Here is a 25,953-nt window from a genome sequence, read left to right as displayed (position 1 = left end):
GACTTTGACCAATGGAAAAACAATTAGTTTATTATCTTGATTTCTATTTTAAATTTAATTTCAATTATTTTTCCACAATGCATAAAAATTTTATTTTATATTATCAATGTAAATATCATCACACAGCTACTCAAGCAAAGAAATCTTCGTTCCGAGCAAAATTTGTCTCGTTTAGGGCCTCACTAATTTCTTAAACGATCTCCCGTAATTCACATGCACTGACGAGGTTTTTTCGTCGTTCGGATCTCAAATTTGGGGTGTATCACTACAACCCTATTTCAAACTTACCCAAAAAAAAATTTGAAGGTTGATCCACTCTAGATTCTCCGAAATCGCTCTATTTACATAAAATTATGCGATTTAACCCAATTCTCAAAATAAGCAAATCTTCAGAAATTGCCAAAACATAAAATTTCATCGATTTCCATATAATTACACAACATACATAAAAATGAAAATCGTGGATCTTACATCCTCCCCTCCTTAAAAAGAATTTTGTCCGCAAAATCACCCTTAGGAGGTTACAAAAAGTTTCAGATACGTCTCTGTGATCATCGCAAAATTTTTCCTCTCTTGTTGGTTTCTCTCTCTTCCTTCTCTTTTCCTTTTCTAACCTCTTATTCTCCTCCTTTTTGAAGGGAGAAGAATAAAAGAAAGAAAAGAAAGAGAGAAGAGAAAAGAAAGAAAGAAAGAGAGAGAAGAGGAACTATTTTGCGTGGTCTCACTTGACCTTGATTTGAAAATATTTAGAAAATTACTCGCCTCCATTTTGAAATATTTGCAGGAAAATGGAGAGACGGGATTCGCTCGTCGGTACGAGGTTCGACCGTTCCTGACGCCTTTACCAGGGGTAATCGAACCAAGGATCGAATCTATGCCTTTTGCTCTGCCTAAATATCATCTAAAAATTTATCCTAAAGATCTAGATGCACAAAGAATCATGCTTGTGCAATGCAAAGATGTATGCTTTTTTGAAAGATGTTTTTGAAAATCTCCAAGTTTTTTTGAGATAGACTTGATAATAGAATGAAGAAATGATTTCAAAATAATCGAATTTAACTTAGAACTTGAGATAGATCAGAGAAGTTCTAAGTCTTTGAAGTAATTTAGAGTTGGAGGAATAAATCTTGATTTTGAGAAAGAATGATTTGAAGTTTTGAAAATGAAAGGAAATGAAGTTTCAAAGTCGGAAAAGGGACTTTGAATTTTGAACTTGAATTTAGGAAAGGAAAATGAATACTTGAGATGGAATTGAATTTAGATTTTGAAGTTTGAAATTTGGAATGGACTGAGAAAATCAAATGGTATTTAAGAATAGAAATGGATTTAAGAGATTCAGATTAGATCCAAAAAATGGAATTGAAATCTAGAATTGGAATTGGATTCCGAATCCTAAACAGAATGGGATCCGAGATTTGGAATCCAAGATGGACTTTGGGTTCTGGATCCTGAAATGGAATGGATCTGAAGTCTGAGATCCAAATGTAGAGTTGGACTCTGGATCCTAAGATGGATTTGGATCTGAAGTCTGAGATCCAAGGTGAAATTGGATTCTCGATCTTATAAGGAAATTGGATCTGAAGTCTAAGATCCAAAGTGAAATTGGAGTCTGGATCCTTAAGAGGAATTGGATCTGAAGTCTAAGATCCAAAGTGAGTGTTGAATCCTGGATCCTAAAATGGATTTGGAGTTAAATTCAGAAGATGAATCAAGAAAAAAAGTGAAATTTAGAATTTGAATATACAAACAAATTTCAAAGTCAAATTAGACCTTGAATTTTTGAATTTGGAATTTAGAAGATGAATCAAGAGTCTCAAAGTTAAAATTGAACTTTGAGTTTGATTAGAGTTTTGAATATAAAATGAATTTGGAATTTCAAAGTCAAATTGAACTTTGAAATCTGATTTGAATTTGAATATAAAAATGACTTTGGAATCTCAAAGTTAAATTGAACTTTGAGATTGAAAATAAAATTGAATTTGAAAATGAAAGGATGAATCAGATTTTATAAGAATTGAAGATAGATTGAGGAAGATATTTACACCACTTGGAGTTTTTGAAAAAGGAATTTTGAAAATATGATGCAGTTTTATCCTAAATGATGAATGAATTTGAATTTTTGAAATTTGGATTTTGAAAAGATATTCCATTCTTTAAATGAATTAAATAAGATTTAAGATATAATACATCCTTGACTATGGTCATTGAATGTATTATATAATAATCTATATTTAAATTCAAGTGATGAATAAAACACATTTGGTGCTTTTATAGAATTTAAAATGAAATTAACTCTCAATATACCCTGACTATGGCCATTGGTATATATTTTGAGTCAATTTTAAGTTAAATTCTAATAAAAGGAGAAAATATTTAAGGAAATATGATGAATTTTGAAAATGGATCCAGTGTGGATCTAGTGTTATTTCGTAAAAGATAAAAATCCTAAGTTTTGTCCACACCCTGACTATGGCCTTTGATGTGGATCATCAACTTAGTTTTGATTTACCTCTTACGAAATGGTGCACATGCCATTCATGTTTCACCAATGTGAGATTTTTGAGAAATAAAGACAAAAGCATGAAGAACAAGTAATTCATGATATTTACAATGCTCATTCATTCTATCTAAGAGCTGGAAATGTAAATTCTTGTTTAAGATCTAACTATTACAATACATCAAAATTGAATTTACAACTCCCAATGATGATATCTTCCACATATTACCTGCAAAACAATTGATTAATATGGAAAAAAAGAGAGAGATTGCACATATTATGTAGATGATAATGATAACATGCTCATATGCCTAGATATACATGATGGAAAGATGAGAAATGATATTAAACATATATATATATATATATATATATATATATATATATATGTATATCTATATGCATATATGTATAGATATATATGAACATACATATATATATATACATATATATACATGCTTATAGGTGGAAATGTTAAATGTGAAGGGACTGTGGTGTTTCTGAAGGATGATAGGTGCTGGGAGCTGGAAGTTGCTGAAGCAACAGACAAGAGGTGTTGTCATGAACAATGTGTGACAGCAGTGTTATGTTATGAAGAACCGGGCTATTTTGCAGTAACATGCAGTGATATGGATGTATGTAAGGGAAGTGTGACAGTGAAGGGTGATTGTAATAGAAAGTAGCTGAAGGCCAATGAAAGGATTGCAAACATATTATAAGAAAATGACACAGCCAGAACTCATAAAAAAAAATGAATGCTACATCGAAAGAAGATGAAATGGAGATTCGTGGTTCTTACCTGTGCTTTTCTCTTGAAATCTGAGAGAACTGGTCGCAAGATTAGCTATTTACAAAGTTTCCATGAACTGGGAAACATATGTTTATTTCAATTTCAGCTCAGCTCTTGTTCCCACTCAGATGACATGACCCTCTAGATATCAACTTTACATACCCTATCTCACATTATCACATCTCCATAAAAATAAAAATAACTCATAATGAATGGAATATGTACTTGAGTCATTCTGTCAATGCTTGTAACTAATAAGTAACATCAGATAATTAAGGAAAAAAATAAAAATAGATCACGAATACAGAAAGCGCAGCATTTCTGCCTTCGTATCTTGCAATAATCCCACCGAAACTATTGTCTTCCGAGCTGCTGTGTCAATCAAGAACAAAATTGTCCAGATATTAGCAGAAACATCCTTATCATTTGTCAAGATATTTGATCTTATCACACATAACTATGCTTCTAGGTAACTCAATTTGCTGGATATACTTGATTGCAGTCATCAACAGGCCTCCTGGAATCATTTCAGCAAGTTCGTGAGATCTCTAATACCCGGTAACATTGAACTTCTGCTCAGGAGTCCTCTTGCTTAGTTAATCAGTCGATTATCAAGATGAGACCAAAATCTCATGTAAACTTGAAGTTGATGTGGCTGATACGTCTACCTCAGGATCAATATTACAAAGGTCCCCTTTGTGGACACACTAATGTTTCTTCAACATTCTTTTTTTTTTTTTTTTAGAAAACAAACAAATCCAGATCTGTAATTGGAACTTATCCCCCCCCAGCAAACTGAATCGGTTATTCAAATTAATTTCCATGGCCAATCAGATCTGCTATTACAGCAGCTCAGATCGACTCACAACATCTATGAATTATGTGGATTTCTGAATATTACAGAGATGTTGAATAATGAATCGGCCAACAAAACTACAAAGACTGCTTCAGACTAATAACCGAATGTAAATGGGGCTTATACAAATGAGCTGAAAATATATGATTGCAGAAATGAGAATATTAGGGGATTTACAAACATACTTGACGCCAGAAAAAAAAATCATATATATATATATATATATATATATATATATATATATATATATATATATATATATATATGTAGAGAGATATATATAAAAAAATAAAAGGGTATGGATATCGTACCTGTCAATAAATCAGCAAGCAATCCTTCACATATGGATTATCCTCCAGGCTTTTATTCCATATTCCCTGGAATACCAGGAGCTGGTATACCAATTCCTGACAAACAGATTTTCAGAGTGTTAAACAATACATGGGCTTCTGCTACAGGGTGAGTTGATCCTTGTTCGGGGAAAAATCTGGGTCACCGCAGGGTCGAGTGAAGTCCCCTGACAGCCAGACCCAACAAAGGATTTCTTTCATCTCAATCAGCATAAATCTCACGAAAAGGAGCTGGTCCTCTTCCTTTCCATGATCGCCACAAGCCCTTACAGTACATTTCCATCGCAATGCTCATTTCTAGAAGATAACTTTACACCTGTTTAAAGGTTCATATAACCAACTGTTGAAGATTCATCAGATTATTCCGACAGATTAACCAAACGCGATGAGCTCGCTATAATGGGATTCTATCCATGCGACAAATTCCGATCTAGACCAGGGGAAACCGAATCAACACCTAACCAGATGAAAATAAGAACTAGCCCAAACAGTATTAGTGAACCATGAAGGTAAACATATGAAGAATATGACGCATATGAATGACATAAAATGGATGGCAAACAACTAAGATTAATGCTAAGTAGAGAAAAATGAAGCAGATAAAAGTTGGAAATACCACCTGATGGATGTCGACGCTCACATGCACAAGAAAAGAGCAAAACCATGAAACGAAAAACCGTATGACAATATAAGATGTACAAAGAATAAGAGAAAACATATTGTAGAACCTTTTATAACACAACAACCGCTCATGTCCCTGAAATGAACATGCAAGGTATGCGCCAGTTGATGGGTATTAAAATGAGTATGAGAATGTAGCCTATGAGCGCAGCAGAGGGTATGATTCCGACTTTGAATCCAATGCAAGTGGTGAATGCTTGAAAGAGTAAAACAATGCAAAACAACTAATGGTGAGAATCTAAATTAATGTCGATTTAGAAAGTCCCCTGTATAATGTACTTTTTACTGCAAGAGAGGTATTTAAATGGTGAAAGTATAAGGCTAAATCAACCCAACATTGCTGAATCAAATAGTACTGCTGAGTATCCACATTGTTGTTATGCCAAGAATAAAAGGGAAACAGGGGATCATTCAGAAGCCAAAAAGAAACCTGGTGTTGGCCGAATGGTCATAAGGTAACAGATCAAATAGAGTACAAAATCAAATATCCATCAGAAATCAAATGGGGACAGAATATCACACTGAGAACAACCTCAGATACGATGAACCATTAAATGCCAGAAGATGAAATACAAAATTATGAACAGAATGAATAAAATGTAACTAAAAGATCAATCGAACGTAGTAGAAAATCAAATATAAACAAGAAATTGACTTATAATGGACAATCTAAGTATTAAAAGCAAATGCAATGATGTTAAAATTAAAACTGGAAAGAAAAGATCAGACACAGATAAAAAATTAACGATGATAAACAAAGAAAATTTCAATATACGGGGGATAAAGGAAGCATCGATATCACTAAAATTTAATAACAAAAAGAAGAAGAAAAGAGGAAAAGAAATGTGGGAATGAGGCCATTCCATCAATGTCGCAATGGGCGGGTCGATCCTGCTATAAGCAGGCCGATCCCACCATTGTGCAAAAAGAAAAAAAAAAAGGAAGAAAAGTGAAGAAAAATGAAAGGGTAGAAAAGGAACGAAAACCCAAAGAAAATAAAGTGGTGCTACAAGAAGAAAAGGCAACTTCTGAAGGAATCAGAAAGAAGAGGGTTACTTACCTGCAATAATTTTTTTTGGAATCGATCGACTTCTTTTGTTTTGCAAGGATTTCTCTATTACAGTACTTGAAAGGGGGTTGAAGTTTCTTCGATCAATCAGTGAGGATCTGAGATTCTGGATCCAACTCGGTCATCCTTTCAAGAGGTGCTGATTACTGCAGGGGATGATCGCGGTGTTTTTTGTGACTACGGATACTATGTGGTCGCCTTCCTTTGATCCAATGGAAGAAAAACTCAGGAAATGAGAAAATGGGAACAATGGGGAAATGAGGAAGCAGTTGTGCATGAAGAAGAACGGGGGTGAGAAGCGGGTCTCGTGAAGTAGAGGAAGGTGGAGGGGTGATAACGGGTGGTTAGGGTTTTCGTTGTATGGTTTCTTTATAGGGGAGAAGGAGGAGGTTCGGTTGAAGATGGGAGGCTGGAGAGAGAAGCTGTTGCAGATTAGTGGTTGAGAAAAAAGGTTTGAGGAGAGGAGACATGAAGGCTCTGGAGGGTTTTCGACAGAGGAAGCGAAGGGGAGGAGTGCGGTGAAGAGAGAAAATTCGAGAGAGTCTTCCCCCCAAAACCCTAACTCTATTTGTGAGTTTTGCAAGGGTTTTTACTTTTTCCAAAAGAGGTCTCCCTATAAAAAGATTTTTCAAAAACGGGTTTCTCTTAAAAACCATTTCTATTTTTTTTAATTTTCTTTCATTATTTTTTATTTTTTTTTGTTCTTTTCTGAGTATTTTTATTTTTTTTGTATTTTTGGAATAAAAATCTGAGGAAACAAAGACTAAAACCCTAATTTTTTTGTATTTTTCTAAAAAGAATATTTACAAAAGTATCTTCCTGAGAATTTTAGACCATTTCAAGAGAATTTCTTCAAAAAAGAGGGTTTGGACCCAAGTTTTGAGAAAATGTTCGAGTATTGATACTCGAATCGAGAAATACAGCGTGATGGATCCAAACGGATGGCGGATGGACTGTCCGAGCTATTTAAAATTTGGACAACGAGGCTCAGATTTGGATCTGGACAATGGATCCAGACCCGAAATCAATTTAAAAATATAAAATGAATTTAATTTCAATAAAGCTTGAGATTTAGATTTAAAAGAGACTCAATTGCTCAGAAAATGATATCAGGGGCAAAAAGGGAATATTTAAAAGATTTTGAAAAATTTGGGGTGTTCACAGTCTCTCTCATGCTCGCTTCTGGTTTCCATGTGCATTCTTCAATGCCATGGTGTTGCCATCGTACCTTAACTAGTGGAATAGTCTTGGTACGCAAAACTTGATCTCGTCGATCAACAATCTCAATAGGCCTTTCTGACAAAGTCAGATCTTCCTGCACGTCCACATCTTTGTAACTATTGATAGGCGATGGGTCAGGAATGTACTTCCTGAGCATCGACACGTGAAAAACATTGTGAATGTGGGCATACTGTGGAGGCATCTCGACATGATATGCCACTTCACCGATCCTTGCCATGATCTCGAACGGTCCAACATACCTTGGACTCTACTTCCCTTTCTTCCCAAAATGAAATACGCTCTTCGTAGGCGAAACTCTGACAAAAGCCATGTCTCCAACATTGAAAGACAATTTGCGACGTCTCTTATCGGAGTAGCTTTTTTGCCTATCTTGCGCTGCCTTCAAGCGTTCATGAATCCTCTGCACTTGCTGCGTGTAGTGCTGAAGGACAATCGGCGTTTCGCTTGCTCTATCGCTGATGTCATCCCAATAAGATGGCGACCGACAAGGTCTACCATACAACGCTTCATACGAGGCCATCCCGATACTAGCGTGGTAACTGTTGTTATATGCGAACTCTAGCAAACATAGGCGTGAATCCCATTCACCCTTCCAATCAAGCATACAAGCTCGTAACATATCTTCTAACGTTTGAATCATCCGCTCGGACTGTCTATCCGTCTGAGGATGAAAGGTTGTGCTAAACTTTAACTTCGTCCCCAAAGCAGATTGCAACTAACCCCACAGTCGCAATGTGAATCAAGGATCATGATCAGAAATGATAGATCTCGGCAAACCATGCAATCGAACGATCTCTCTAACGTACAAGTCGGCTAAGCTCTCTAGCGACTGACTGATCCTGATCAGCAAAAAGTGGGCAGACTTGGAAAGTCTGTCCATGACTACCCAAATCGCATCGTGTTTACGCCTTGTCAGTGGTAAACCAACCACAAAATCCATCGTAATATCCTCCCATTTCCACTGAGGGATCTCAATCCTCTGCAAGGTACCACCGGGACGCTGATGTTCCACTTTGACTTGCTGACAAGTCAAACACCTTGCAATGTAAGCCGCTATCTCTCGCTTCATGCCATGCCACCAATACTTCCGTTGTAAGTCCTTGAACATCTTCATTCCTCCCGGATGAATCGTGTACTTCGACATATGAGCTTCGTCAAGAATTTCTCTCTTCAGCTCAGGGTTAATCGAAACCCAAAGGCGATCTTTCATATGAACACTGCCATCTTCAGACGCTCTAAAAGAAGAATCTGCTTGCTTAGCCAAGGCTAAAAACTTGCCATACTGGTCGTCAAGCTTCTGAGCCTCTACGATCTTCGGCAAAAACTCGGATCAAATGGTTAGACCAGACAATCTGATCGAACCATCACTAACAGAAAAAGGTTTCCAGGCTACGAAATCTTCAATAAGCTTCTGGCTCCACACCAGACTAGCCAAAATACCACTCGCTTTGCGACTAAGCGCATCTGCCACGACGTTCGCCTTACCCGGGTGGTAAGACAACGTGAAATCGTAGTCCTTGATGAACTCAAGACATCGTCGCTGCCTCATATTCAGCTCCTTCCAAGAGAACAAATACTTGAGGCTCTTGTGGTCTGAAAAGACCTTAAACGATTCCCCATAAAGGTAGTGTCGCCACGATTTCAAAGCAAACACGACTACTGCCAACTCTAAATCGTGCGTCGGATAATTTCACTCATGAGTCTTCAATTGTCTGGAGGCATAGGCAATCACTCAGCCATGCTGCATAAGCACGCAACCTAAACCAGTACCAGAGGCGTCTGTGTATACCATAAAACCACTTCTACCAGAAGGTAACGCTAACACCGGCGAGGTTGTCAACTTCGTCTTCAAGATCTGGAAAGTGTCCTCACAGGCACTGTTCCACACGAACTTAACACCCTTACGTAACAGCTTCATCAAAGGTAAAGCGATCCTCGAAAATTCTTGGATAAAACGTTGGTAGTAACCCGCCAATCTAAGAAAACTACAAATCTCAGACACATTTTGGGGTTGCTTCCAGCCCAGAACTGCTTCGACTTTTGCTGGATTGATGGATACTCCGTCCTTCGATATCACATGGCCAAGAAACATGATGCGTTCGAGCCAAAACTCACACTTAGAGAACTTGGCGAACAACTGATGCTCACGAAGAGTACTCAAAACAATCCGCAAATGCTCTCGATGTTGCTCCGGACTCTCCGAATAGACCAAGATGTCGTCGATAAATACTATCACGAACGAGTCCACAAATGGACGAAACATCCGGTTCATCAAATCCATAAACGTTGCTGAAGCATTTGTGAGGCCAAAAGGCATCACCACAAACTCATATAACCCATATCTTGTCCGAAAAGTTGTCTTCGCAATATCATCCTCTCGGATACGAAGTTGATGGCAGCCCGATCTGAGATCAATCTTCGAGAAAACCTTTGCCTTTGGCAACTAATCGAAAAGGTCTTTGATCCTCGGTAACGAATACTTGTTCTTAATCGTCGCTTGGTTGAGCATCCAATAATCGATGCACAACCCCAGGGATCCATCTTTCTTCCGAACGAACAACACTGGTGCTCCCCACGGTGAAGCACTAGGTCGAATAAAACCCTAATCGAGAAGTTCTTCCAACTGACGCTTCAACTCCTCAAGTTCCATTGGGGCCATACAGTATGGTGCCTTGGAAATCGGTATCGTTCCAGGCATCAACTCGATACCGAATTCGATCTCTCGTCTTGGAGGTAACCCAGGCAGTTCCTCCGGAAACACATCGGCGAAGTCTTGAACCACGTCCAAGTCATCGATCAACACCATCTCAGGTTCATTTGGGGCAATACTGACTAGGAAAGAAGTACCCCCGTTCTGCATATACTTCTGAGCCTTGAAAGAAGAAATCATGCGGCTATCGCGCAGAGGTCGTGGAAGCTTGATCTCCAAAACAAGACGATCAGGCCGAAAAAGAACGATCTTGCTTTCCCGACAAAAAACTTGAGCATGGTACTCGAAAAGCCAATCCATGCCCAAAATCACATCGTACTCAGTCATATCTAATAGGATAATGTCAGCTGACAGGTTTTGCCCTGCCACTGACACCTTGATGTTCGGGATATACGAGTCACAAAAAGACTACTCTCCAGTTGGAGTGTGTGAACACCCTAAAATTTTCAAAATATTCCCTTTTTGCCCCAAACCCATTTTCTGAGGGAATCAAAACCCAAATTTCTTAGAAAAACCATCTTTTGTAAATATTTCTTGAAAATACAAAAAAAAATAGTTTTAAATCCTGGTTTTCTCGTAAATTTTAAGATTTTATTCCAAAAATACAAAAAAATTGTAGAAAATAGAGAAAAGAACAAAAAAATAAAAATATAAAAAAAAAAGTGGAAATGAAAATCGGTTTTGAAAACTTTCTTTTTCTTTTTTTTTTAAAGAATAAGCCTTTTTTACTAAAAAAAATTTTTGCAAAAAGAATCGGCTTTCTAAAAAAAAATCTTCTTTGATAAAAAAAAAGTTTTCTTTTCAAAAAAAAAAAAAATCGAGGATTACAGGGGTTCTCTTTGTTCTCTCGAACTCTCTCTTTTACCGAAACCCTCTCTTTCACCGAAACCCTCTTGCTCGAAGCTTCCAGAAGCCGTGGAGCTCCTCCAGTGCTTCCCGATCGCATGCCCCTCATCCGCCCTTCATCTGCAACGACCCCGTTCACCTATGATCTCCATCACCCATCTTCGTCACCCCATTCGAAAACCCTCGATCGCCAACGGCCTCACAGGCTTTCCTCTTTCCCCATCATCGTTCATCTTCAACGGCCCAGCCTTGCTCGCTTCTCTCAGACATCCATCGCATCACCTCCCCCCGTTGATTTCTAACAAACCCCTCCTTCTCGATTCTTCTTCCTTTATCTATAAAAGAAAGCAACGAAGAAGGGGGAGGGACATCACTGAACAGCCAGTCATATCGGTCATCTTCATTCTTCAGCCACCTCCTTCAGAACACCCATTTCCTTCCCCTCTACCTCTGTTCCCTTGGTGGTTTGCAAAGTTCCCTGCCTCATCTTCCATCTCCAGACTCTCTGAGACAACCACTTTAAGCAGTTGAAGATCAATCACCCCTTTAACAATCCATTTCGGGAACCAAGATCTGCGGCAATACAAAAGGGTAAGTAGCTCATCTTCTTTTTCCTTTTCTTTTCCTTTCCTCCTTATTTTAATTTTCCTAAAATGCCTCTGCAATTTTGCTTGCCTGTATCTCTTTTATCATCATAAAAGCATTGGGAGGTATGATCGGCCTGGTCATAACAGGATCGATCAGCATCTTATTACAGTCTTCTACTCATGGTTCATTCTCCCATTAATGTTTTTGATTTGCTTTGTCCAGGGGATGCACGCTTTGTAAAAATCGATTTATGCATAGTAAATCGGATTACATAGTGCAACAGTAAAGGAATAAAACATTCCGACATTTTGTTTTTCTTTTTTTTTTTCTCTCTCTTTTCTCTTTCGTTCATTCTGTTGACTACATTGCTTGCCAAGCTTCATCGTGATCGATTCCTGATATTCATCATGTTACCCTGAAATATAGGGGAGTCTGAATCCTTCATGATGAATCAATCGGCAATGTTGCTGATCGGATTCACTGTTTATTAGTTGTGGTTGTTAATAGACGTCTTCCTCTTACTCGATTCAGTTTTTTTTTTTACTGCATTCATTACTGTGTTAATGTTTTAGATTTCTGAAGTCCCATCGTTAATCCCTATGGTTCTGATGGAATACCCTATACATTCCTTTAGATTTTATGTTTCATCCCTTTAATTGTCTTCTCCGCTGCGATAATAATCATCCTGATGTGCATCTGCCTATTTGGCTCATCTGCGTTTGTATTTCCAGCTTTAGGCATTTAGAATTTGTAGGGATTTCCAGTATGATCATATGGCCATGTTTTCATTATAGATGGTGTGAATCTTATTCGAAGTTCCTTGATTAGGCAATGGTTATTTTATCTTGAAACTGGCCCCACCAAAAAGCTGTGTTGTATGGCTCTACGTGAGGAATATGGCAACATCTATAGAATAGGAAAGCTTTGTTTACAGTTTAAAACTTGATCTATCCTTTTTAAGAGCCTCAAGCCCAAACACGATAATGCTGTTATATCACCCTATAGCTTCGGTGAGCAGGGTTGAAAAGGAAGAGTTACAAAGGCAAGGTCGATCGTTGCTGCAGGGTCTTTTGGAAGATTTTATTTGTAGCTTGAAAAGTTGAAACCATCATAAATCTTGTTACCTTATTTCCATGCTACAGACACCTTAATTGCTATGCCTGAGCTAAATGCTCTCTCCCTGTTAGAAGCAAGTTGATAATGGGTGATAAACAATGTTTGTACTGTATTAGCCCTCAGTGTCCTGTTCCTCCTTATGCAGGTGCTCATTTTTAAGTGATATAATGCTCTTGAGAACATTTTTTTCCTTTGCTAGAAGAAAGAAAGAAGAGAAAAAGAGAGGGAAATTCCCATAGCTTGTAGTTAGCCATTCATTTTGCGGGAAATTGTCTTTATTTTATTTATGCTTCTATTGTTAACGATATATGTTTCTCTGCAAACAACAACTACAGCTATAAAAGGGGAATGTGAATGCAGCGTAGCTCATGGGAAATGAAAGAAAATTTCTTCTTTTTTTAGCCTTCAGAAAATGGTGATATCTGAACATATCACACTCAGTTTTCACCGCTGTAGAACTTTAGCAGTATCACACACTCACAGTATTGGTGTGTCACATCGCCTATCGACATTCTCTCCCACATTGCCATCATGTGGCTCTATTGTCTGTTGATAAAAAAAAAGAGAACTTAGGTTGCACACCTAAATGTAGATATACACTCCTCATAAGGATCACTTCCTGCGTGACATCAGGTGGTTTGATTTTATCAATGTAAATATCATTGAATGATGTTATAAAATCCATTATTGCCATGAAGCTTCAGGTCTTAGTTGAAGGATTCATTAGCAGGTTGATTCCATGATCATGCATATATTTTAGGGATATTTCATATAAAAATATGCATGATTTCATGAGAAAATGATTTAAAAACACAATTTTATGTTAGTTTCGAGTAAATGTGCTAAAATAATATAAGAATAGAGAATGCATGAAAAATAGTGTTATTTTACATTTTAATGCATAGTTTAGTGTTTGACATAATTGTAGTTGTTTAGTTTTTGAAAATCATAAAAAATTAGAGTTAAAATAGACTCAGTTTTGTATTTTCTAAAACATAGTCATTTTGAGTTGTTTTGTAAATAACTTTTTGAAGAGAGGTTTTTGAAATGCAATTTTAAAAAGAAGAGGGACTTATGGAGAAAAGTTCAAATCTTTAAATATGATACGTAGGGGGAAGAGAGGCTTGTCTTCTCTCTTTTGCCCAAGCCCTCTCTTCTTCCCCTTCCTCTCCACCTCTTCTTACCTCTTCTTCTCCTTTTCCCTATTTTCCCCTCTTTTTCTCATCCTCTTTCCGGTGGAGAATTCCAACAAACGGCTGAAGCAAGAGAGAGGATTCCACCTCTCTCCTAACCCTTCCAGTTACGTATGAAGTTCTTCTTCTTCTTATCCTTCTCTTTCTCTTCTTCTAATTCTCTTCTTTTTCTTCTTTGAATTGTTGTTTTCATGTTTAGAACTCAAATTCCATTAGAAAAAAACAAAAAAAACATGTTGTTTTAGAATTAGAAATTTCCAGTTTGTAAACATTCTCAAAATCTGTGAATCGTTTAAGTGTTTTTACTGTATTTGAATTTTTTTAGTTTACTGTATTAGGAATTTTGTTTTCTTTGCTGTATTAGCATCAAATCATCAGAAAACCAAAAATATGATCAATCAAATTCATGCTTTGCTCTTTGCTCTGTTAGAAATTTATTAGATCAAGCATTGAGAATCTGGATAGATCTGCAATTCTTCCAGCAATTATGTTTTTTTAAAGATCATTTGAGGAAAATTGCTAGCATTGATCGGATAATCATTGAATCCGATCAATGATTCTGATAATGTAAATGATGAAGGTTGTTATTCTACCAGCGATCTGAGTGCTGAAAATATTAATTGATTCCATGGAGTTCAAATGCTTATCATCAGTTGCAGCAAAAATTTTATTCAACATCTAGCCGCCGGAATTTTCTGTTTAGATCGTGAAATTTTGTCAAGATATATAGTTGCCGGAATTTTCTAATATGGATCGTGAAATCTTGTCACGATTAGCATCCGACAGAGGGATAATGCTGTGTATTTGATAATAGTGAAACATTTACTGAAATCTAGAAATCTGAGCAATGATTTTACTGTTTCTGGTAAAAATTTGAGATTTCGATAGATTTCAATTTGAAATTCCGGTGGATTTAAATGTGAGAATCCAGCGATAATTTGAGTATCGGATTAGTGTTTGCTTGTGTGAAAAATCAGCACGATCACTTGATCTACTGAGATTTGGTGTTGTTCAGTGTTCTGGATTGATTTTCTTCCATTAAAATTCAGAGTTATCATCGTGACTGAGAATCCGGCGGCGATTGTATCCCAAACCAATTGAATTTGATCACCAGCTAATTCAAACTGATTGAAATCTTGTTGAATTCTATTTCTGGTTAGAATCCCTTGTTTAAGCAAAATATCACTTCACATTTATCGTGAAGATGTTAAACAAGCGTTTTTCTTCTTGAGCCACCGTGAAATTTATTTCACAGCTGATTTTAAATCCGGTGGATGATGTTTGTTCTTTTTATCGTTTAAATCAATGTTCCTGTTGAAATTTAAATCAATGTTTTGTTTGAAATTTAAATCGATGATCGCTAGGAGAATCTGATTAATACTTGTTGTTGAATTTTTTTTATCAATGCTGATACTGTTTTCCGGTGACTGTTGTTCACCACATCTTTCGGTGAATATTACTACTGTTGGAAATACCGGTGAATGCTATTGTTGTTGATTCTGGAAAATATTTTCAATAAAATTTGATCAGATGTATGAATCTGATGGGAATGTTGTGATTAATGATTTTTGAATCGGGGGTTATTATTTTCCATTGAAGGCATCGATCTATTGATTCTTGAGCATTACATGATGAGCATTGTCAAATTTGAATAGACATTAAGAATTCAAAAATATAGAATTAGTATGGAAAAAAATGAATCGGATTTCAGGTGTTGTTGCTAAATGTCCGATAAAATGTTGTTAGATTAAGTGAGTCATTAGTTGTTAGTAATTAGTTAGTCGGAATTAATTAGAATTCATTTTCAATTGAAATAAGTCATTTAGATTTCGTGCATAATTTCCTTTATATGTTAGCATTTAGTTAGTTTAAGTATAATTTTCAGTTTTATCTCGTGTACTGCTCGTGTCTTTTGACTTGTGCAGGATTGCATAGGATTGGAGCGGAAGTGATTACATGACACGAAGTACGAAGATTGAAGATTTTTACTTTTCAGTTTAGAATTTAGGAATTTGATTTTGGGTTTGTAAATATTGCACTTTACGCCCTCTGCGAAGGGTATTCATTTGTTGTAATAGTTAGTTGTTTTTACCTTTCTGGAACATTTTACATTTCAATAATTCGGCAATAAAGAGTAGTTTAGAATTATGTACTTGAATACAAAATATTCCCGTTCCCTGAGTTCGACCCGGTCTCATCCACTAGTGAGAACCAGTTTTTATTATTTGATGTCTGGTTTTCACATGTTTTTCATATAAAAATCTTTTCAAAATTACAACGATTTAAAAGAAGACATCAAATTTTTGGCGTCGTTGCCGGGGAATGGCGTAATATTAGTATTCACTTTATTGCCTAGTGTTTGTGTGCATTTAGGTTTAGAACCACCTATGTGCATATCTTAGAGACGAGCTTACTTTTCTGCACATCCCACCTACTAGGACCCCCTTCGAGGTGACTGTGTACGATTGGTACCGTACACATAGATTTCATATTTTTAATGCATAATCTCTGTTATGTGTAACTGCGTGGTGTTTGTTTAGTTTTTGTTGTTTTTAGTTTACTCGCTTTGTGGTTTGCGTGGTTTGGCCGCTTAGTGCGTTAGTTAGGGTAGAAAATCCAAAGTTAGGACGTGTGCTACACCGGTCTACTCCAAGGTGTACGCAATGGCTGACGATCATCAATTGATCCGTCCTTTGAGGGAGTACTTCATGCCAAATACGTATACTCCCGCCTCCTGCATCACGAGACCTGATGTAGGAGTGAGCCATTTTGAGATTAAGGCCAGTGTGATTCAAATGTTACCTTCGTTTTATGGCCTTAGCAATGAGGACCCATATCGTTATCTCGACGAATTCCTTGAGATTTGCTCGACTGTGCGAATCAATAACTTTGGAGATGATGCTATGCGGTTGACTTTGTTTCCGTTCTCTCTCAAAGATAAAGCCAAGCACTGGCTCAAATCTCTTGAGACGGTTCATATTACTACTTGGGAAGGAATGCAAAGAGAATTTTTAAAAAAATATTTCCCAATTGGTAAGACGAACCAGTTTCGTAAAGCTATAACCAGTTCTTCTCAAATTAAGGGAGAACAGTTTCACGAGTCTTGGGAGAGATTGAAAGATCTTCTCCGCAAGTGTCCCCATCACCAGGTGCCTCATTGGCAGTTGGTGTAGTATTTTTATGACGGGCTTACTGAAAAGCACCGTCAAATGGTTGATTCGTCTTGTGGGGGCACTTTTATGCTCAAGAGTGAGGACGAGGCATGGTCTCTATTCGAGACCTTGAGTGAAAACACGATGCATCATACCTTGTCTTCACGGCTCGATAGGACTACATCTCTGTCTAGTCGTCCTAGGAAAGTTGGGATTTCCGAAGTTGGGTCCGAGTTAGAATTGCATACCAAGGTTGACCAGTTGACTAGGAAGTTAGATCAATTCCTTGAGAAATCCAGTAGAAAGAGTGTGCGAGCTATGTGCTAGCCCTGCACACTGTGTTGCGGATTGTCCGACAGCGCCATTATATCCTGAATTCGTTCAGGAGCAGGTGAATGCTGCGCAAGGTTTCGCTAAACCCATGCCCGATTCATTTACATCCTCATATAACCCAGGTTGGCGAAACCAGTTTATTTCCCCATCCCATCAACCCTCCCAGACACAGTATAGACCCAGTAACCCTTCACAAGGTTACTCGCATCCCATTTTTCCACAGGTTCATCCTCCAGCCCAACCTGCTTATACTCAACCCTATTCTCATGAGCCTTCATTTAGTCAATCCTTCCAAGATAGGATATTACAAGTTTTGAGCTCCCATACGCAGTCAATAGACAATCTAGAGACTCAAATGGGACAATTGGTTGAGACTTTCACTAGGCAAAGCCAGGGGAACCTTCATAGTCAGTCTGTTGTCTCAAAGGGAGAGGATTCCATGTCATTTGACTTGCAACCCACTGATTCACATCATGAGCAAGTCGAATCTGTTACATCCCTTCAGTATGGGAAGGCATGTCACTCCACTCAGAAATCGACTCATGAACCTCATATCATTTCTGCTGACGAGTCTATCTCCATGATACCTCAACAGATGGGGCCTTACTCACAGCATACATTTTCATCATATAAAGCCCCATTTTCTCAGCCTTTAGGATCACCAATTATTTTTACTAAGCAAGAAGTGCAGATGCAGAAGGTGCTTGACCAAGTCAAGCCAGATCATATTCACCACTTGTCTGAAGTAGCATTCATTGATACTCGGTCGGTCCTAGACTCTCATTTCCTGACCAGTCTCTCAGATGAGACTAATCTCCGTTCTTCATGTCAAGAGAGTCATGATACTACATTTGGAGGTAGAAGGGATGGAAACACAGTGCGTAGTGTCACAGATGACACTCTTTTCTACATAGAGCCCGGTTGAGCCTGAGTTCATGTCCATTGATCTCATGGACGATGAAGGATTTTTCCAGGGATCCGTCTGGCTAGGGACGTCAAACTTAGTGCTTTATGGGAGGCAACCCATATTCTGTATAGTATTACATTTGTTGTTAGGATTTGTAGATTTTATTTGGTTTTATTTTTTTGTTTTTTATCCATGGTTTTCATGTTTTGTGAAGTATACATTTCATTCATTACATTCATAGAACGTGCATTTTTAATTCATGTCAGGTTATTCTACTCTTTTCCCTCATTTATTTCTCTCATGTGCATTCACGTAGTTTCATATAAGCATGCGGGAGTGCCACTGGGACAGTGTCATTCAAGCATGGGGGAGGGTGTAGAGTGCACACCTTGATATTTCTGTTTACGTTCTTGCACATGTTTACACATATCTCATGAAAAGTAGATTTTTAAAGAAAGAGTTTGAACTTATATGAATGTTATTTCAAATCTAATGTTTTTAGAGGATTTTTAAGCCCCACGAAAAATTTTTCTGACATAGATCTAAAAATTATGGTTGTTTATGCGGATTTCAAAGAAATGATGATACATACATGTTAGAATTTATTTTGAATCATAAATATGAATATGCACAGTTCTATTTTTGAAAAACTAAGCAAATGAACAAAAGCGTAAAAATGAGCTCAAAAGAAAAAAAATAGCATGCGTTAGGTTGTTTGGATAATTCCACAATCCTTAGTAGATGGAACTTAGATGTAAGTTGAAACTTTTAATTCCATTTTCGAAAAGGAGAGTGGAAAACTTCGTGATCCTAAGTAGCTGAGAACAGATACAAGTTGAAATGTTTGACTCTCATGTTATAAGGGTGAATGAAGGAAGTCATTTTTATGTCTTAGTTGATATCTTTTGGTATGCATTGAAAAAGTATAGAAGATATTGACATTGCACAAGGCATAAAAGCAGACCACACGCAAGCTATAAGAGAAGAATAAGTGCGCAAAAAGAAAAAGCGTGAAAAAATGAAAAAGTCGAGAAAAGAGTTGAAAAAGAGAGAAAAGTTCAGTGCTTAGAAGTGTGATTGAGAAAACCTGGGCAGAAAACATATGAGTGAGGATAAGTAAATAATAATATGTTTTTATTGGATTTTCTAAGAATAAAACATAAATAATTGTGATATTTAGAAAAGTGAAAGAAATTCTTTTTCTGTGGTGATGCATAAAAGACTCTAATTATATTTCGATTTTGAAATAATAGGAAATATTTGTGAAAATAAAGTCTTTGATTATCTACTACTTGTGAGGATGTGTAATATTATGCATACATGACAGAGATGTTTGTGGGTAGCATCACTGCAAACCCTCACGAGACCTTACTCGTCCACTGGGGTAACCCAGGGGTTGAAAGGGCTTGTTGCATGAGGTAAATGCAACCGTGATTCCTACGAAAGTGAGTTAGGTGATAGTTTGATTTCTTGCATTTTTCTGGTTTGCTCGAGGACTAGCAAAACATAAGCATGGGGGTATTTGATCATGCATATATTTTAGGGATATTTCATATAAAAATATGCATGATTTCATGAGAAAATGATTTAAAAACCCAATTTTATGTTAGTTTCGAGTAAATGTGCTAAAATAATATAAGAATAGAAAATGAATGAAAAATAGTGTTATTTTACATTTTAATGCATAGTTTAGTGTTTGACATACTTCTAGTTGTTTAGTTTTTGAAAATCATAAAAATATAGAGTTAAAATAGACTTAGTTTTGTATTTTCTAAAACGTAGTCATTTTGAGTTGTTTTGTAAATAACTTTTTGAAGAGAGGTTTTTGAAATGCAATTTTAAAAAGAAGAGGGACTTATGGAGAAAAGTTCAAATCTTTAAATATGATACGTAGGGGGAAGAGAGGTTTGTCTTCTCTCTTTTGCCCAAGCCCTCTCTTCTTCCCCTTCCTCTCCACCTCTTCTTACCTCTTCTTCTCCTTCTCCCTATTTTCCCCTCTTTTTCTCATCCTCTTTCCGGTGTAGAATTCCAACAAACGGCTGAAGCAAGAGAGAGGATTCCACCTCTCTCCTAACCCTTCCAGTTACGTATGAAGTTCCTCTTCTTCTTATCCTTCTCTTTCTCTTCTTCTAATTCTCTTCTTTTTCTTCTTTGAATTGTTGTTTTCATGTTTAGAACTCAAATTCCATTAGAAAAAAATAAAAAAAACATGTTGTTTTAGATTTAGAAATTTCCAGTTTGTAAACATTCTCAAAATTTGTGAATCGTTTAAGTGTTTTTACTGTATTTGAATTTTTTTAGTTTACTGTATTAGCAATTTTGTTTTCTTTGCTGTATTAGCATCAAATCATCAGAAAATCAAAAATATGATCAATCAAATTCATGCTTTGCTCTTTGCTCTGTTAGAAATTTATTAGATCAAGCATTGAGAATCTGGATAGATCTGCAATTCTTCCAGCAATTATGTTTTTTAAAGATCATTTGAGGAAAATTGCTAGCATTGATCGGATAATCATTGAATCCGATCAATGATTCTGATAATGTAAATGATGAAGGCTGTGATTCTACCAGCGATCTGAGTGCTAAAAATATTAATTGATTCCATGGAGTTCAAATGCTTATCATCAGTTGCAGCAAAAAATTTATTCAACATCTAGCCGCTGGAATTTTCTGTTCAGATCGTGAAATTTTGTCAAGATATATAGTTGCCGGAATTTTCTAATATGGATCGTGAAATCTTGTCACGATTAGCATCCGACAGAGGGATAATGCTCTGTATTTGATAATAGTGAAACATTTACTGAAATCTAGAAATCTGAGCAATGATTTTACTGTTTCTGGTAAAAAATTGAGATTCCGATAGATTTCAATTTGAAATTCCGGTGGATTTAAATGTGAGAATCCGACGATAATTTGAGTATTGGATTAGTGTTTGCTTGTGTGAAAAATCAGCACGATCACTTGATCTACTGAGATCTGGTGTTGTTCGGTGTTCTGGATTGATTTTCTTCCATTAAAATTCAAAGTTATCATCGTGACTGAGAATCCGACGGCGATTGTATCCCAAACCAATTGAATTTGATCACCGGCTAATTCAAACTGATTGAAATCTTGTTGAATTCTGTTTCTGGTTAGAATCCCTTGTTTAAGCAAAATATCACTTCACATTTATCGTGAAGATGTTAAACAAGCGTTTTTCTTCTTGAGCCACCGTGAAATTTATTTCACAGTTGATTTTAAATCCGGTGGATGATGTTTGTTCTTTTTATCGTTTAAATCAATGTTCCTGTTGAAATTTAAATCAATGTTTTGTTTGAAATTTAAATCGATGATCGCTAGGAGAATCTGATTAATACTTGCTGTTGAATTTTTTTATCAATGCTGATACTGTTTTCCGGTGACTGTTGTTCACCACATCTTTCGGTGAATATTACTACTGTTGGAAATACCGGTGAATGCTATTGTTGTTAATTCTGGAAAATATTTTCAATAAAATTTGATCAGATGTATGAATCTGATGGGAATGTTGTGATTAATGATTTTTGAATCGGGGGTTATTATTTTCCATTGAAGGCATCGATCTATTGATTCTTGAGCATTACTTGATGAGCATTGTCAAATTTGAATAGACATTAAGAATTCAAAAATATAGAATTAGTATGGAAAAAAATGAATCGGATTTCAGGTGTTGTTGCTAAATGTCCGATAAAATGTTGTTAGATTAAGTGAGTCATTAGTTGTTAGTAATTAGTTAGTCGGAATTAATTAGAATTCATTTTCAATTGAAATAAGTCATTTAGATTTCGTGCATAATTTCCTTTATATGTTAGCATTTAGTTAGTTTAAGTATAATTTTCAGTTTTATCTCGTGTACTGCTCGTGTCTTTTGACTTGTGCAGGATTGCATAGGATTGGAGCGGAAGTGATTACGTGACACGAAGTACGAAGATTTAAGATTTTTACTTTTCAGTTTAGAATTTAGGAATTTGATTTTGGGTTTGTAAATATTGCACTTTACGCCCTCTGCGAAGGGTATTCATTTGTTGTAATAGTTAGTTGTTTTTACCTTTCTTGAACATTTTACATTTCAATAATTCGGCAATAAAGAGTAGTTTAGAATTGTGTACTTGAATACAAAATATTCCCGTTCCCTGAGTTCGACTCGGTCTCATCCACTAGTGAGAACCGGTTTTTCTTATTTGATGTCTGGTTTTCAAATGTTTTTCATATAAAAATCTTTTCAAAATTACAACGATTTAAAAGAAGACATCATTCCTCTATCTGAAGCAGCGACCTGTTCATCATTGAATCACAAGGAGCAGTGACCATTTCTGGTTCCAATTATTGCTAAGCCTAATATTGATATTTTCTTTTTGTTTTGTTCTTTCTCTGATAAGATACTGACATGCATGCTATGACTTCACAGCGTGGCGTCTCTTGAGTAGGCGAGGTCCTCTGTCTTAGCCCAGGTGGTCACTTGCACCCTTACCTACAGTTTCTCAGCTTACAGGTTTTTCGTTTTCTTTTTTTTTTTCCTTTTTTTTTCGTCATCAACAATCTGTAATGATAAGTGTACATGTATTTTTTTTTCCTTTCTCCTCACATTGGCAATGTGATGCATGGATGCACGCATCCAAAGTTTGTTTCTTAATTCTCTTAAAAATGGGAGTGCAATGTTAGTTGCTGCCAGCATAAGTATTTCCTCTGTTTATATACTCATTTCTTTTTTCAGTTTATAATTTATGTCTTTGATATGTGATGATGGTGTTTAAATTCTTGTCCTGTTTCATCACCTGTTTCCTGTCTTGTACATATTTGGTTCCATACATAGCCGCTCCAGGATTACTGCATTTCATTATGACTCTGCGCCTGTATCTAGTATTGGGGTTGGTATATGCATTTCACCTTCATATAGATTTCCATCACTTCTGATGGCTCACCTTCATCTCCACACACAACCCATGTTGATTTCTCTGTTATGAAATGCCCTTAAGTCCCTCACCAATGCTGTCATTAACACCATATAGCCTATAGTAACCCTATAGTTTCCAGCAACTGTGTGTTGCCCAGCTACAACCTCTACACAGGTGGAGGTTAGTTTCAAATATATCAATCAGGTTTCTCCTTGCAAAAGCATTTGTGTTCGATCTTACCAAGTCTCCAATGACGGACAGATCCTACCTTCAATCTCAGCCATGACAGAAAAGCTGGAATGTTAGCGGTTTCATTTGTTGCAGGTTTTTTTTTCTTCTACATTGCTCAAGCATCCAAGTCGGTTTTGAAGCTTACTTTATCAGGTTTGGGCAAGGCTCTGGCTAACAATTGCCAATCAACTAAGGCACCATTGGAATAGTCGCTGGTAGGTTGGTCTCTGTATGAGCATTATTTCATCCACAGTAATCTTCACAACAGTCCATTGTTGCACACCACCACTACTAGTAACAACATCTACTTTACTCATTAGATCCACCTTCACCACTCAGCATTCACGTGATCACTTACAACCTCCACCCTTAACATCAGTTTAGCTGATAATAGTGCATTTCATTACACCCACAAAAGCACTTCCATTTCATTACTAGTGTTCATTATACCCAACAAACGTCCCTGCTACACCCCCTTTATCTCATCTCACCTCATGCCATATATATCTATATATATATATATATATATATGTGTGTGTGTGTGTGTGTATATATACGTGTACTTATACATATACATATACACATGCATGTATATATACTTATATATAAGCATATATATCATTTTGTTTTCATCTTTCCATCATTTATATCTTGGTATATGAGCATTTTCTTAGATATCCATATAATGTATACCATCTTTCTTCTACTTTCATGTTAATCCAGTTGTTTTGCAGGGAATATGTGGAAAATATCATTATTCGGAGTTGTAAATTCAATTTCATGTATTGTAATAGTTAGATCTTAATGAGAATTTACATTTCTTGTTTTAGATAGAATGAATGAGCATTGTAAATATCATAAATCGCTTAGTTTCATGCTTTTACCTTTATTTTCCAAAAAACTCACAAATGCGAACACGAATGGCACGTGCACCATTTCGTAAGATGTAATTAATCCTAAGTTGATTATTTACATCAATGGCCATAGTCAGGATGTAAACAAAACTTAGGATTCTTATCTTTTATAAAATAGCATTGGATCCACACTGGATTCTCTTCAAAATTCATCATATTTTCCTTAATTTTTTTTTTCTTTTATCAGGGTTTAATTCAAAATTAATTCAATATATATGTCAATGGCCATAGTCAGGGTATATTGAGAGTTAATTTCATTTTAAACTCTATAAAAGCACCAAAAATGTATTTTATTCTTCACTTGAATTTAAATATGGTTATTATATAATACATTCAGTGACCATAGTCAGGGGTGTATTATATCTTTAATCTCATTTTTAAATTCATTTAAAGAATGAAATAACTTTTCAAGATCTAATTTCAATTATTTAGATTCATTCATCATTTAGGATAGAATTGCATCATATTTTCAAAATTCTTTTAAAAACCCAAGTGATTTTGAACATCTTTCTTCAGATTTCTATTCCAAATTCCAACTCTTTCAAAGTCCAATTTGACTTTGGAATTTCGAAATCATTATATATTCAAAGTTCCAATTCAATTCAAAATTCAATTTCAAAGTCCAATTTAACTTTGAAGTTTTGATTCATTCTCAAAATCAAAATCAAGCTTATCTTCTCACCTTCAAATTCAAAATAAAAATTTGAGATTGATTTTGAATCTCAAAAACTTGACCCTTCTTAAATTTTAAATTCAAATCTAGGTTTTAAAAACCCAAATCCATCCTCAGTAGTCCCATTTGGATTTTCATAATCCAAATCCAAAGTTAGATCCTAACCCCAACTTGGATCCAGATTTCCAAGTACGAATCTCCACTTTTTGGATCTCAGATCTCAGATCCAAAAACCCATCTTAGGATCTAGAATCCGATTCCACCTTGGATCTCAAACTTCAGATCCAAAATCCATTCTAGGATCCAGAACCCAATTCCACTTTGGATCTCAGACTTCAGATCCAATTCCATTTTTAGGACCCAGAATTCAATTCTACTTTGGATCTCAGATTTCATATCCAAATCCATCTTAAGATCCAGACTTCGGTTTTGAATTCCAGATTTCAAATCAAATTCTATTTTCAATTCTAACTTTCAGATCCAATTCCATTTCATTTCCAGATTTCAAATCTAATTTCATTTTTAGATCTCATCTGAACTTCTTAAATCCCTTTTCTATTTTTAAAATACCATTTGGATTTCTCAAATCCATCCTGATTTCAAATTTTAAATTCAATTCCATTTCAAATTTTATCTCTTCTCCTAAAATCTAAGTTCAAAGTCCATCTTCTAAACTTTGAAAATTTCCTTTCTTTCCCTTTTATCTCAGCTTTAAATCACTTTCTTTCCAAAATCAAGATTTATTCTTCCAACTCTAAATTACTTCAAATACTTAGAACTTCTCTGATATATCTCAAGTTCTAAATTAGATTCAATCATTCAGAAATCATTTTTTCATTCTATTATCAAGTCTATTTCAGAAAAAACTTGGAGATTTTCAAAACATTTTCCC

This window comes from Nuphar pumila, chromosome 9 (genome assembly GCF_984573655.1).
Source record: "Nuphar pumila chromosome 9, dmNupPumi1.hap1.1, whole genome shotgun sequence".
Lineage (NCBI taxonomy): Eukaryota > Viridiplantae > Streptophyta > Magnoliopsida > Nymphaeales > Nymphaeaceae > Nuphar > Nuphar pumila.
The sequence above is the reverse complement of the archived record's forward strand: the minus strand, read 5'-3'. Positions refer to the sequence as shown.